Source organism: Taudactylus pleione, unplaced genomic scaffold (assembly GCF_031769625.1).
Source record: "Taudactylus pleione unplaced genomic scaffold, aTauple2 ptg000310l, whole genome shotgun sequence".
Classification (NCBI taxonomy): Eukaryota; Metazoa; Chordata; class Amphibia; order Anura; family Myobatrachidae; genus Taudactylus; species Taudactylus pleione.
Genome location: NW_028284711.1, coordinates 2,092,501 through 2,107,123, shown reverse-complemented (window position 1 = coordinate 2,107,123; position 14,623 = coordinate 2,092,501).

The following is a 14,623-nucleotide window of genomic DNA, read 5'->3' as shown; positions in this document are numbered from 1 at the left end:
GCCGACGAATGAGAGACAGAAAGCCGGGAGAGCGGCAGCGGTGACGTCATCGGAATCCCGCCGCACCACTTCACACAGTCTGTCACCGGTCCTAGCGCCGCTGCCTGGTAACTCCCGTCAGCTGGAGAAGTTCTGGCAAACTTTTTTTTTTTTTCTAACCACATGAAATGTTGGTGTTGTTGCCTATAGGAACCAATCAGCATCTATCTATAATTTATCTAGTACATTATATATAAAATGATGAACTAGAGGTTGTTTGGTTTCTATGAGCAACTCCACCTCTTTAGAAGGTTTGATAAATACCTCCCATAGCAATTGGTGCCACAGTGTAGACATTACTTATTGCTGCTTGTACCTAGAATTGATGCGATTAGTGGTACTGCTGCTAAGGAAAGTTGGAAAAGCAGCCTGTGGAAATGAGCCGGGCTGTGGCAAAATTGCAGCATCTCCTCCATGCATGGTGCTGGAGTCTCATAGAGGGGAGGGAGGGGATCTTACTGGTATGCAGTCGGGATGCCAACGGTCTAAATGCCGACCGTCAGCATCCCGACTGTCTAATCCCGGCAAGTGTCCAATGAGAGGCGTCGAAATCTTGATGCCAGGAGCCCGACACCCGGCATACCGATCGATGGTAAGCCGGGCGCGGACTGCCTCGGGGGGGGGGGTTAGGTTAGGGGCTTCCGGGGGGGGACTTAGGGCTAACCTTCCTGGGGGGGGTGCCTAACCCTAAGTCTCCCCTGGGAGATTTAAGGTTAAGCTGCGGGGAAGGGGGGTTTTGGTTTAGGCACTTAGAGGGGGGTTAGGGTTAGGTACTTGGGGGGGGGAGGTTAGGGTTAGGCACCCCCTAGGGGCGGGTTAGGGGGGGAGGTTAGTTTAGTAGGGGGCACACACAGGCGAGACCAGTCCATCACCCTGTAAATAACAAGGAAAATGGGGGAGGGGAGATCGTCGCACAGGCAAAAGTTGGTGGACAGTCCGGTAACATATAGAACACTATCCCCTCGTCGTAATGCTATAAGCTAGAGAGGTATACGGCAGTGATGGTGCTCACTAGAGGCGGGTACATATGAGAGGGTTTAGAAGAAGAAAAGGAACTCTGTTGTTGGGGGAGCACTCGTTAATATTTGAATAATTGTAAAATTAAAACATAACTTTTAATATTCAATAGTTAAAATAAATATCTATGGCACTTGGCAAACATTTTGGCACAAATCAGAACATGCAACATGCACAGTTTCCAAAAATATAGTCCCGACCAGGACGCAGGTCAACTATATATAGCAGCGTTTTTCACCCACTGTGCCGCGAGCGGTTGTCAAGTGTGTCGTGGCGGTCAGCTCAGTGCACTTGTACTTTAGTGTGTTTTGTTATTGAGGAGGCCAATGTAGTGTGTTTTATTCCTGTGGAGGCCAATGTAGTGTGTTTTATTCCTGAGGAGGCCAATGCAGTGTGTTTTATTCCTGTGGAGGCCAATGTATGTGTGTTTTATTCCCGTGGAGGCCACTGTAGTGTGTTTTATTCCCGTGGAGGCCAATGTAGTGTGTTTTATTCCCGTGGAGGCCAATGTAGTGTGTTTTATTCCCGTGGAGGCCAATGTAGTGTGTTTTATTCCCGTGGAGGCCAATGTAGTGTGTTTTATTCCCGTGGAAGCCAATGTAGTGTGTTTTATTCCCGTGGAGGCCAATGTATGTTTTATTCCTGTGGAGGCCAATGTATGTGTGTTTTATTCTAGTGAGTTTTATTCCTGTGGAGGCCAATGTAGTGTGTTTTATTCCTGTGGAGGCCAATGTATATGTGTTTTATTCCTGTGGCGGCCAATGTAGTGTGTTTTAATTTCGTGGAGGCCAATGTAGTGTGTTTTAATTTCGTGGAGGCCAATGTAGTGTGTTTTATTCCCGTGGAGGCCAATGTAGTGTGTTTTATTCCCGTGGAGGCCAATGTAGTGTGTTTTATTCCCGTGGAGGCCAATGTAGTGTGTTTTATTCCCATGGAGGCCAATGTAGTGTGTTTTAATTTCGTGGAGGCCAATGTAGTGCGTTTTATTCCTGTGAAGGCCAATGTAGTGTGTTTTATTCCTGTGGAGGCCAATGTAGTGTGTTTTAATTTCGTGGAGGCCAATGTAGTGTGTTTTATTCCCGTGGAGGCCAATGTAGTGTGTTTTATTCCCGTGGAGGCCAATGTAGTGCGTTTTATTCCCGTGGAGGCCAATGTAGTGTGTTTTATTCCCGTGGAGGCCAATGTAGTGTGTTTTATTCCTGTGGAGGCCAATGTAGTGTGTTTTGTTCCTGTGGAGGCCAATGTAGCGTGTATTTTTTTATGTGGGAACCAATGTGTATATTTTTGAATTGGTCACACACGCTGCATCGCTGGATGGTGTGCCTTGGCAATTTTAAAATCTTGTGTAGCGTGCCTCGAGTTGAAAAGGTTGAAAATCACTGATATATAGAATGTGGACAAGTGCTACAGGGTCACTATACCTCTCATTTATAACTTACTTAGGGGCCCATTTATCAAAGGGAATTTGAGGTAAATTCCCCGAAAACGCCTGTTTTCGGGGGTTTACCTCAAATACCAAGAATCCCCCGGATGTATGAAGGAGAGATGTATCTCCGAAACCTGATGCGATCCCTCCATTGCCGCCGGCAGCCGCCTCCCCCATAGGTTTCTATGGGGGGTGCGATGCTGCTAACGCCATCTGAAGATAGCGTTAGCCGCTTTAGCCTATGGGGACTTACCGCATTTCAGCCGGCGGAGGGATCTCCCAGATCCCTCCGCCGGCAATGGGCGCCGCTCATGTGCAGTCCGCGGGACTGCGCATGTGCAGCAGCCTCCGGCCACATCGCAGGGACGGGCTCCTTTCGGAGTCCGTCTCCCTGCATGTGCCGGATCATACATTCAGCCGGTATGATCGCATTTTGCAATGCGATAATGGGCGGTACTGCATGCCCTGATCGCATTGCAAAATGCGATTAATAAATGGGCCCCTTACTTTTAGTTCCGGTTGGGACCTATTATATCGGAAATAGTGTTTATCTCTAACCTGTTATTTGTTCAATTGTTTGTCAATTATTTGCCGAGATTTAAGAGGTATAGCAGGGCCGCAACTAGGGGGGGGCTGGAGGTGCACCGGGTGCGCCGCTGCACCTGCCGCCAGTGTCCCCCAGCCCGGCGCCGTAGGGAGGCTCCAAGCTGGATGCCCCCTGAGATGTTATTACCAGCGGGCGCCCGGCTTCTTCCCTGCAGCGCCGCATTAGCCGGAGGCTGGAATTCTCTCCTGAACTCCAGCTTCCGGCTCTCCCCACAGGCACTGTGGGGCCCATTTATTAATGATCGCATTTTGCAATGCGATCAGGGTATACAGTACCGCCCATGATCGCATTACAAAATGCGATCATACCGGCTGAATGTATGTACCGGCACACGTAGGGAGACGGGTTCCGAAAGGAGCCCGTCCCTGCGATGTGGCCGGAGTGCATGCAGGACTGCACATGAGCGTCGCCGATTCCCGGCGGAGGGATCTGGGAGATCCCTCCACCGGCTGAAATGCAGGTAAGTGCCCATAGACCACAGCGGCTAACGCTACCTTCAGATGGGGCCAATATCCCGATATTGATTACAATATCCCGATATTGATACATTTGGCAGCATCGCATCCCCCATAGAAACCTATGGGGGAGGCGCCTGCGGGCGGCAATGGAGGGATCGCAGCAGGTATCGGAGATACATCCCTCCTTCATACATCCGGGGGATACTTAGTATTTGAGGTAAACCCCCGAAAACAGGTGTTTTCGGGGAATTTACCTCAAATTAACTTTGATAAATGGACCTCTATGGGAGATACGTCATGACGTCTCTCTCATAGTTCTGAGGAGCAGCCGGGCGGACCAGACGGTGGCGAACGCAGTAGCGGGGTTTAAGGTAAGTAATTTTTTTTTTCTTTTCTGTAAGCGCCACTACAGGGGTATTACTATATGTGCACTACTACAGGGGCATTTACATATGGGCACTACTACAGGGGCATTACAATGGGGGCATTACTATATGGGCACTACTACAGGGGCATTTCCATATGTGCATTACTATATGGGCACTACTACAGGGGCATTACTATAGGTGCACTGCTGAAGGGGGCATTACCAGGGGGTGCCAAATTACTGCCTTGCCCTGGGTAACAAAAAATCTAGTTTCGGCCCTGGGTATAGTGACCCTGTACATCTTGTCTACATTCTTTTTACATATTTGTCCTGCGTCCTGATCGGGACTAGATTTTCAGAAACTGTGCATATTCTGATTTGTCCCAAAATGTTTGCCAAGTGCCATAGATATTTATTTTGACTATTGAATATTAATAGTTATGTTTTATTTTTACAATTATTAAAATATTAATGCGTGCTCCCCCAACAGTATCTTTTCTTCTTCTAATCTAAACCAGTCCATCACCCTCCCAGGAGGCGGAGCCCAGAGCTGGGGGCGGTACAGGAGAGCTGTGGGCGGTACAAGAGAGCTGGGGGCGGTACAGGAGAGCTGGGGGCGTGGAGCGGGCCCTTTAAATAAGAGAGCGGTAGGGGGAAGTGCCAGTGTGTGATGGTAGTACCAACCCATACTTAATTATACACTACTTTAAAAGTATAGTTACACAGACCGAGCTGCAGTATGTCCCAGCCACCCAGAGCAGCTGCCCGGCCCCAGAGGCAGAGGAGGCTCCCGCTGAGGTTCCTGGACGCCGAATGCACCGCTACAAAGAGGCGGAGAGGAGCGGAGACTAGTCTCAGCCCGGCCAAGGCACCTGGACGCCCGGGTGCTCACACGCCCGCAAGGAACGCGTCTGCTGCGCCGAGCAAGCGGGGAAGAAGTCGGACAAGCAGAAGACGAGCGGTTAAAAAGTTGCCGCACCAACCGAGCATCAGGGGCACCCAGACACAGGAGGTGGAGAAGCAGAGGCGGGAGCAAGGTGAGCAGGAGCAACATGGCCAGGAGAGGGACCAGGAGCAACATGGCCAGGAGAGGGACCAGGAGCAACATGGCCAGGAGAGGGACCAGGAGCAACATGGCCAGGAGAGGGACCAGGATGACCTGGAGCAGGATGAGGAAGAGTGGGAGCAGCATGAGGAAGAGTGGGAGCAGGATGACCTGGAGCAAGATGAGCAGGGACACACTCCCCCACCAGGTAACCCTGCAGCACTTTGCAGCCTCCCCATCACCACTGATCTTGGGGCCAGCCTGGGAACAGCAACACACAGGCAGGGGCACAGCCAGGTCATTTATAACAACGCCCCTGCACCTTCGGTCCCCCGTGCCCCAATCCAGTTGCCCAGCAATGTCCGGGAAATCGCACTGAGCCATACACGCCAACATATGAACTTTAGCAACGGGCCCGACTATTGCTTTACAGGCCACCACAGCAGCCATGGGCAAGGGAGCCCAAACAGTTATCCATATAGTGGATACTGGCAATACCTGCCACCCTACCCACCCATAATGCTGCAAAACCAGATCACTGCAAGCACCTGGACACCCTTTTCCCAGACTTCTTACACAAATCCCAGCAGGCATGGCGCGGAGGCCCATCCATTATCACCACAGCCTACAATGCGGTTACCAGCCGCAGCCAACATGGCTCATGCCTCGCAGTTCTCCTTAACCAGCACAGATTCCGCAACCATGACCTTACCAGCCAGTGCCATATCCAGCACGGTTTTGGATAGGCCAACTACCCAGACTGGCAGCATACCCAGCACAGGGATGCACAGAGGAAACTCCATACAGCAGCCATCCTCACTGGAAAAGGGCGGAACCAGGGCAAGTGAGCGTAGCCGTATCGCCAGAGATGTTAGCGACTACATGGAGGAGAGTACCGACTTGGATAGTTTATCTGATTCTGACGGGGAGAGTACGGACTCGGATAGTTCATTGGATTCTGACGGGGAGAGTACGGACTCGGATAGTTCATTGCATTCTGACGGGGAGACCAAGTGTAGAGCTATAAAAAAAGTATTAAAAATGTTAAAGGCCAAAAGGAGACGAAAAAGGGCCTCAGGCCGGGAAGGGTATAGGGATGAGGGGCAGCTGGGAGAAACTGCCCCACACCAGGCAGGATTCACAGATCAAGAGGCAGGTTCGATATACTGTGATCTGGGTTCGCTGACTGCACACCTATCCAAACGTGTAAAGAGAAACATAATAAGGGGTGAATTCATAGATGTATACAACCTGGCCAAATCAAGGTTACATGATCGCGAGTTGGCTACGAGCGGATTAGCGCATGTGGACGGGCACAAAACTATAGACAACTGGCTGAGCGGAATGTTTGCGTATAGCAGCTGCTACATCGAGGCGTACCCTGATCTAGCTGGGAGCATGTTTAAGTACATGAGTCTTATTTTCTCTGCGTACAGGGATTATGGTGGCAAAATATGGCACCAATACGATGAGGCGTTCAGGCTGAAATCTCAAGGGAAAAGGCCAATTAACTTTGGGGTGAGGGACATTGATCTGTGGCTGACAGTGCAGGGTGGCGCAATCTGTGGTAGAGGTGAAGCCGTGGCGAGGAATGCAGCAGGGAAGCGTGGCAAGAAGGGAAAGGGGGGGAATAAATGTTGGGCGTACAACGATGCACAATGCAAATGGGCCAATTGTAGGTTCAGGCACGCATGTACATATTGCAACGGCAGCCACCCAGCTATCCACTGCTACAAAAGTGCTGAGGGGTCCTCTACAGAGTCACAGGGGTATAGTGGGGCGATTAAAACAGAGTTCTAGGCGTGGGGGGGGGGGGGGGGAGGCGAGTAGTGATGTGCACCACGCCCCAGGGAGAAGTGTGCAGGACGGATTCCAGCAGAGAGGCCAGCTTCAGGAAGCATAACCTAAGTGGAGAGTGCTGGTCTCAGGGCATTGTCTGCTGGGTACCTGGGTCGGCAGAACGTGCCACAGGTTGGGGTGCTCTTAGTTTAAGTAATGTCTGCTGAGATTCTAGCCATTTTTTTCTTGATATGTCATGATAAGGCCAAAATGTTCATTATGTTAAGTTAGTTATGTTTTCTCCAAGTTAAACCTACACCTGCTTTGGGGGTCTATTTATCAAGCAGTGAAAAGCATGGAGAAGTTGCCCATAGCAACGAATCAGCTTTGAAGTAGCATTTATCAAGTAGTCTATAAAATAGTAGTTAGGAGCTGATTGGATGCTATGGGTAACTTCTCCACTGCTTGATAAATAGACCCCTTGGTCTGTTATTGCCATGTTCAGGGGTATCACACTGGCTGCCATACCCCCTTATTAAGGCTCTGCCTAGTTATTCAAATAATGAAGGACAACTGCACTATTCCGCAGTGTCCGTATTGGCAATGTCCAGTTTTCACAAAGGAAGTTTTGCAATTAGAGTCTCAAACATCACTAGTCTACAGGTACAGTCCCAGGCTACAAACATCACTAGTCTACAGGTACAGTCCCAGGCTACAAACATCACTAGTCTACAGGTACAGTCCCAGGCTACAAACATCACTAGTCTACAGGTACAGTCCCAGGCTACAAACCTCACTAGTCTACAGGTACAGTCCCAGGCTACAAACCTCACTAGTCTACAGGTACAGTCCCAGGCTACAAACCTCACTAGTCTACAGGTACAGTCCCAGGCTACAAACCTCACTAGTCTACAGGTACAGTCCCAGGCTACAAACATCACTAGTCTACAGGTACAGTCCCAGGCTACAAACATCACTAGTCTACAGGTACAGTCCCAGGCTACAAACATCACTAGTCTACAGGTACAGTCCCAGGCTACAAACATCACTAGTCTACAGGTACAGTCCCAGGCTACAAACATCACTAGTCTACAGGTACAGTCCCAGGCTACAAACATCACTAGTCTACAGGTACAGTCCCAGGCTACAAACATCACTAGTCTACAGGTACAGTGCCAGACTACAAACCTCACTAGTCTACAGGTACAGTCCCAGGCTACAACCATCACTAGTCTACAGGTACAGTCCCAGGCTACAAACATCACTAGTCTACAGGTACAGTCCCAGGCTACTAAGGTTTGTCCCTATTTTCCAAAATTGACCAACTGCCCAATATAATTCTGCTTCTCTGAGTTATGGTGCATACACACTGTCAGATCAGACAACGATAAAGCACCAACCCCTAAACCACCCGCGATCAACAACTGCGGGTCCCTAGAGTAACCTGGTCAATATTGACCAGGTTGGACTGCATGCACGGGCGATGATCATTATCAACAATCCGTGCTCACGTATAGTCCGTCGTTTGGGGGTCGGAAGGGGCTAAAAAAAATGGACGATATAAACGATATAGTTATCATTGTCCTGCTAAATCTGACCGTGTGTATGCACCATTAGAATTGATGAAAGGTTACCTGGGACTGCACAGATAGCACATAATGTAATCTGTGGGAGGCTTCGATCCCACCCACTTATTGTGGGAAATTTGTACTATTTTCATTACTACTTTGTTTGATGCTTAATGAAAATGTGACTGCAAAAAAAAAAAAAGTATATAAAGTAAAATTTGGTTGATTTGTGTACTTATTTTATCTATCCCCATACTTACTATAATTCTGTATATTAGATACCTTTCTCATTATCCATCATTTTCTGGCTCTGTAGTTCAAATTTATTAAAGAGCATTTGAAATGCAAATCAGATTATAACAATGTTCATTGTGCATGTAATGGGGGAAATTGGAATGAACCGAGGTTGGCTTGGATCGCAGTGTGTAACAGGCTAACATTGGCTATTAAGCACAGTGTGAGCACTGTCATTTATAAGGTATATGGTAGATATAAAGTTAAGAAAAACATGGTTAAAATGTACGTTATCGTCATCATGTAACCTCTGCAATGGTATTTATCAGGTTCACCCTTCATTTATACAGTGCTAAATAATCTACAGAGCTGTCCAATCCACGAACTGTATTCGGGTCTCACAATCTAATTATCTGATATTTTAAATAACAATATGAAAGTTAATCTTAATGTGTATTTAAGTGTATATTTTCAATTTACAAAGGGCATACAAATATGCTTCTTGCTTGAGACATACATCACTGTAATGCCTGTAGTATATGGACACTGGAAATGAAGTAAACAAAACTTATTATTTAACAAACCAAATAAAAAACAAATCAGTTGTCAGAACATGTTTTACTAAGAAAATAATTGACTGGTCTAACTGAAACTCTACTATGCTTCCAGTACAGTGAAAATAGGAAGAGACCAATTTAAATTTATAGGCAATCTGCATTTATAACAGTGATCAATATTGAAAACATACCAGAAAAGTATAATTTATCAAACTGCTAGAATGTAACGCTGGGAAATGGGGGTAGATTTACTAAGGTGCAGTTTGTCAATCATTGGCGGCTTTGACTGAACGTACTAAAACAGCAATATAAACAAATTCTAAACAAGCCCGGTATTTCTGTTGCCGTTTTAAATCAATCCGGGGGCTTTGAAAATACGATCTTTAGTAAATCAACTGGGTGATTCTAGTATTCAAAAAAAGGGGTCAATCCACATTCTTCACCACCTTCGTCATATTCCATGATTATTAAATAAAAAGACATCAACCATTGTTACCGCAGCCACCTACTAATACTAATATGGACGGAAAGTCTTTGCAAGTCATTATTAAGATAGGTTGAGCCTGACAAGTCTATGAAAGCTTAAAGTCTGCCAGTAGTTCCTTCATAAGGTTTTCAGGGCTCCATTCATCAACGAACCTGAATACCAGCGGCATATTTAGTTCAGTATTCCAGTGATACTAATGAATATACAACAGGTATTCATCATTACTTTCCCCACCAGTGAGGTAACAGAGACTCTCTCCCTTCTCAGCGACGGGTTTCTGTATCGGCGCATGACACTTTCACCCGGCAGGGACCCAGCAGTGCCAGGAAGGCATCGCTGAAGCTGGAAAGGCTGCTGTTGGGTCACCATTGTCTGCAATGGGGACAGCATCGCTTACGCCATCCAATGATGGAGAGAGCAATACAGTGACAAACAGCGGTTTTCTTGGATTACCGTTGTTTGGAAAATATTGAAAGGACATAATCCCTTTAGCACTCGCTAAAGGGCTTATGTATCATTGATAAATGGGGGCCTCAGTTTGGTTTTACTTCTAGTAGGGACTGGTAGCAATACTCTGCTATACAGAGGTGCCCATAAAAAAGGAGGATAGTCAGTCTCACTAGTGAAATGACAAACTGCAAAATTTCACAAAGCATCTGCTGGAACGGTCTCTGAAAATGGACACTATAGCTGCACACCCATATTGTTTCCGGTATTGTAAGTGGCTCCCAAGTTGTATTCTAGGTAAACTGTTAGACTCCACTGTATTATTGAAGGGACGCGTTACCTTAGTATGTCCCGTTCATCTGTCTCAGCAAAAACCTTAGTTATATAGTCTGCGCTGTAATAGCCAATCAAATCCAGGTTACCTGAGGAAGGGGCGGAGCCTCTGAATTATCATATACTCCCACGGGAGAACTCGCTCCAACTCAAATCCAGGTTACCTGAGGAAGGGGCGGAGCCTCTGAAGTATCACACACTCCCACGGGAGAACTCGCTCCAACTCAAATCCAGGTTACCTGAGGAAGGGGCGGAGCCTCTGAATTATACACTCCCACGGGAGAACTCGCTCCAACTCAAATCCAGGTTACCTGAGGAAGGGGCGGAGCCTCTGAATTATCATATACTCCCACGGGAGAACTCGCTCCAACTCAAATCCAGGTTACCTGAGGAAGGGGCGGAGCCTCTGAAGTATCATACACTCCCACGGGAGAACGCGCTCCAACTCAAATCCAGGTTACAGGAGGAAGGGGCGGAGCCTCTGAATTATACACTCCCACGGGAGAACTCGCTCCAACTCAAATCCAGGTTACCTGAGGAAGGGGCGGAGCCTCTGAAGTATCATACACTCCCACGGGAGAACTCGCTCCAACTCAAATCCAGGTTACCTGAGGAAGGGGCGGAGCCTCTGAATTATACACTCCCACGGGAGAACTCGCTCCAACTCAAATCCAGGTTATCTGAGGAAGGGGCGGAGCCTCTGAAGTATCACACACTCCCACGGGAGAACTCGCTCCAACTCAAATCCAGGTTACCTGAGGAAGGGGCGGAGCCTCTGAAGTATCATACACTCCCACGGGAGAACTCGCTCCAACTCAAATCCAGGTTACCTGAGGAAGGGGCGGAGCCTCTGAAGTATCACACTCCCACGGGAGAACTCGCTTCAACTCAAATCCAGGTTACCTGAGGAAGGGGCAGAGCCTCTGAAGTATCACACACTCCCACGGGAGAACTAGCTCCAACTCAAATCCAGGTTACAGGAGGAAGGGGCAGAGCCTCTGAAGTATACACTCCCCCGGGAGAACTCGCTCCAACTCAAATCCAGGTTACCTAAGGAAGGGGCGGAGCCTCTGAAGTATCACACACTCCCACGGGAGAACTCGCTCCAACTCAAATCCAGGTTACCTGAGGAAGGGGCCGGAGCCTCTGAAGTATCATACACTCCCCCGGGAGAACTCGCTCCAACTCAAATCCAGGTTACCTGAGGAAGGGGCGGAGCCTCTGAAGTATCATACACTCCCCCGGGAGAACTCGCTCCAACTCAAATCCAGGTTACCTGAGGAAGGGGCGGAGCCTCTGAAGTATCATACACTCCCACGGGAGAACTTGCTCCAACTCAATATGTTGGACTCGTGTGAGGATGTTTTGTAATAATTCTGCCTGAATGAGAGCTGCATATAGGACTCCGACTGCTGGGTTGTGGTATCTTCCTTACCCAATAAAGCCTATAGTGTAGCCATTTTCACCTAAACATATTAGTGGCACACTTATTTATTTATTATCAGTTATTTATATAGGGCACACATATTCCGCAGCGCTTTACAGAGAATATTTGGCCATTCACATCTGTCCCTGCCCCAGTGGAGCTTACAGTCTATATTCCCTATCACATGTACACAGACATACACACTAGGGCTAATTTTTGTTGGGGGCCAATTAACCTACCAGTATATTTTTGGAGTGTGGGAGGTATAGTCTGCGCTGTAATAGCCAATCAAATCCAGGTTACCTGAGGAAGGGGCGGAGCCTCTGAAGTATCATACACTCCCACGGGAGAACTTGCTCCAACTCAATATGTTGGACTCGTGTGAGGATGTTTTGTAATAATTCTGCCTGAATGAGAGCTGCATATAGGACTCCGACTGCTGGGTTGTGGTATCTTCCTTACCCAATAAAGCCTATAGTGTAGCCATTTTCACCTAAACATATTAGTGGCACACTTATTTATTTATTATCAGTTATTTATATAGGGCACACATATTCCGCAGCGCTTTACAGAGAATATTTGGCCATTCACATCTGTCCCTGCCCCAGTGGAGCTTACAGTCTATATTCCCTATCACATGTACACAGACATACACACTAGGGCTAATTTTTGTTGGGGGCCAATTAACCTACCAGATAATTTTGGAGTGTGGGAGGTATAGTCTGCGCTGTAATAGCCAATCAAATCCAGGTTACCTGAGGAAGGGGCGGAGCCTCTGAAGTACCACACTCCCACGGGAGAACTCGCTTCAACTCAAATCCAGGTTACCTGAGGAAGGGGCGGAGCCTCTGAAGTATCACACACTCCCACGGGAAAACTAGCTTCAATTCAAATCCAGGTTACCTGAGGAAGGGGCGGAGCCTCTGAAGTATCATACACTCCCACGGGAGAACTTGCTCCAACTCAATATGTTGGACTCGTGTGAGGATGTTTTGTAATAATTCTGCCTGAATGAGAGCTGCATATAGGACTCCGACTGCTGGGTTGTGGTATCTTCCTTACCCAATAAAGCCTATAGTGTAGCCATTTTCACCTAACATATTAGTGGCACACTTATTTCTTTATTATCAGTTATTTATATAGGGCACACATATTCCGAAGCGCTTTACAGAGAATATTTGGCCATTCACATCTGTCCCTGCCCCAGTGGAGCTTACAATCTATATTCCCTATCACATGACATACACACTAGGGCTAATTTTTGTTGGGGGCCAATTAACCTACCAGTATATTTTTGGAGTGTGGGAGGAAACCCACGCAAGCACAGGGAGAACATACAAACTCCACACAGGTAGGGCCGAGGTGGGAATCGAACCCATGACCTCAGTGCTGTGGGGCAGTAATGCTAACCATTACAACGTCTGTGCTGCCCACTTCCAAGAGAAAGCAAAAAAGAAAAAAAACCTTGTGGAAAGAAAAAAAATAATACATGCAAAAATAAATAGTTTAAATATATGTGTTTACACTTCTAATGTTTTTAGGATATCCAAATATTTCTCATTCTTTTTGCTAAATTTATGATAAAATTATTTCAGGTTTAAAATAATGAGCAAACTTTTTTTACCCCTTAAATAAAATTATATGAATGCATTAAGTAATAAAACAAACATAAGATCTCGAGCATGAATTTCATTGGTCCAGGACAGGTTAGGACAAAAGCATCGTATAAAATGGTGGTCATTTCTGAAGCGCAAAGTGGCATCTCTGCTGCGGTAATCTGGATGCTCCTCAGATTGGCACTAAAATCTCTATTGGGACCAAAAGCATCGCAGATCAAGATGGTGGCATTGGCGGAGAAGAGGTCTGCTCAGATGGAGGGGACGAGTAAAGTGTTGTGAAGGTGTTCCTGTGAACAAAACAGGGTCCAACCTCACTAAATGCTTTAACAAAATGGCGAGTGGCCATTCCACGGAACAGCGGGATGATATTGTGAACTCTCAACCCCATATAATCGTCTAGGCCAGATGTGGTCCTCCAGCTGCTGTGGAACTACACATCCCAACATGCCCTGCCACAGTTTTGCTATAAGAACATGCAGAAACTGGCAAAGCATGCTGGGATGTGTAGTTCCACAGCAGCTGGAGGGCTACATGTTGAATAACCCTGATCTTGGTAATAATTCAACTAAAAGTTCTCGGTGAGATGCACTTTAAACCAAGGCATTTACCCGCCGTCTGTCCCCCTCCTCTCGGGATGACGTCGCTGCCGCTTACTTTCCTCTGTGGGTCATGTCCTAAGATTCGGGGTTTTGGTTAGAAGTCTGGATTCGGTTTAGCCTATTCTGAGTGCGTCCTTAGTTCTAGCCCCCTCCGTTCTGGACATTAAAGATTTGATCCCCTGTAAAGTGTGGGCCATGGGTTTTTAGGATGCCTCTTTTTCATAGTAAAATGGAAGCTCTGTGGGACGTTGTCAGCTCTGTCCCCAGATTTATTTTGAAGGGTTGTTCACAGATGTTCTAGAAGGTATAGAAGAAGCCTTCAACAGTCCATATGCTGAGGATAAAGAAGAATACACATTTCTATGACCCTCTCTACTGATGCGATAGATTGCAGATTTTATATATATATATATATATATATATATATATATATATATATACACACACACACACATATACATATATATATACATACACACATACACTTTATGCACTGTTTTCTACTGTATTTGGAGTGGTATATGCAATAAAGAAGACAGGCTGTAGTAAAGAAAATATTCAATCAGAATTAGACATTAATGCAGAGAGTATTTCTTGCGGTACCGTTATTGCGTT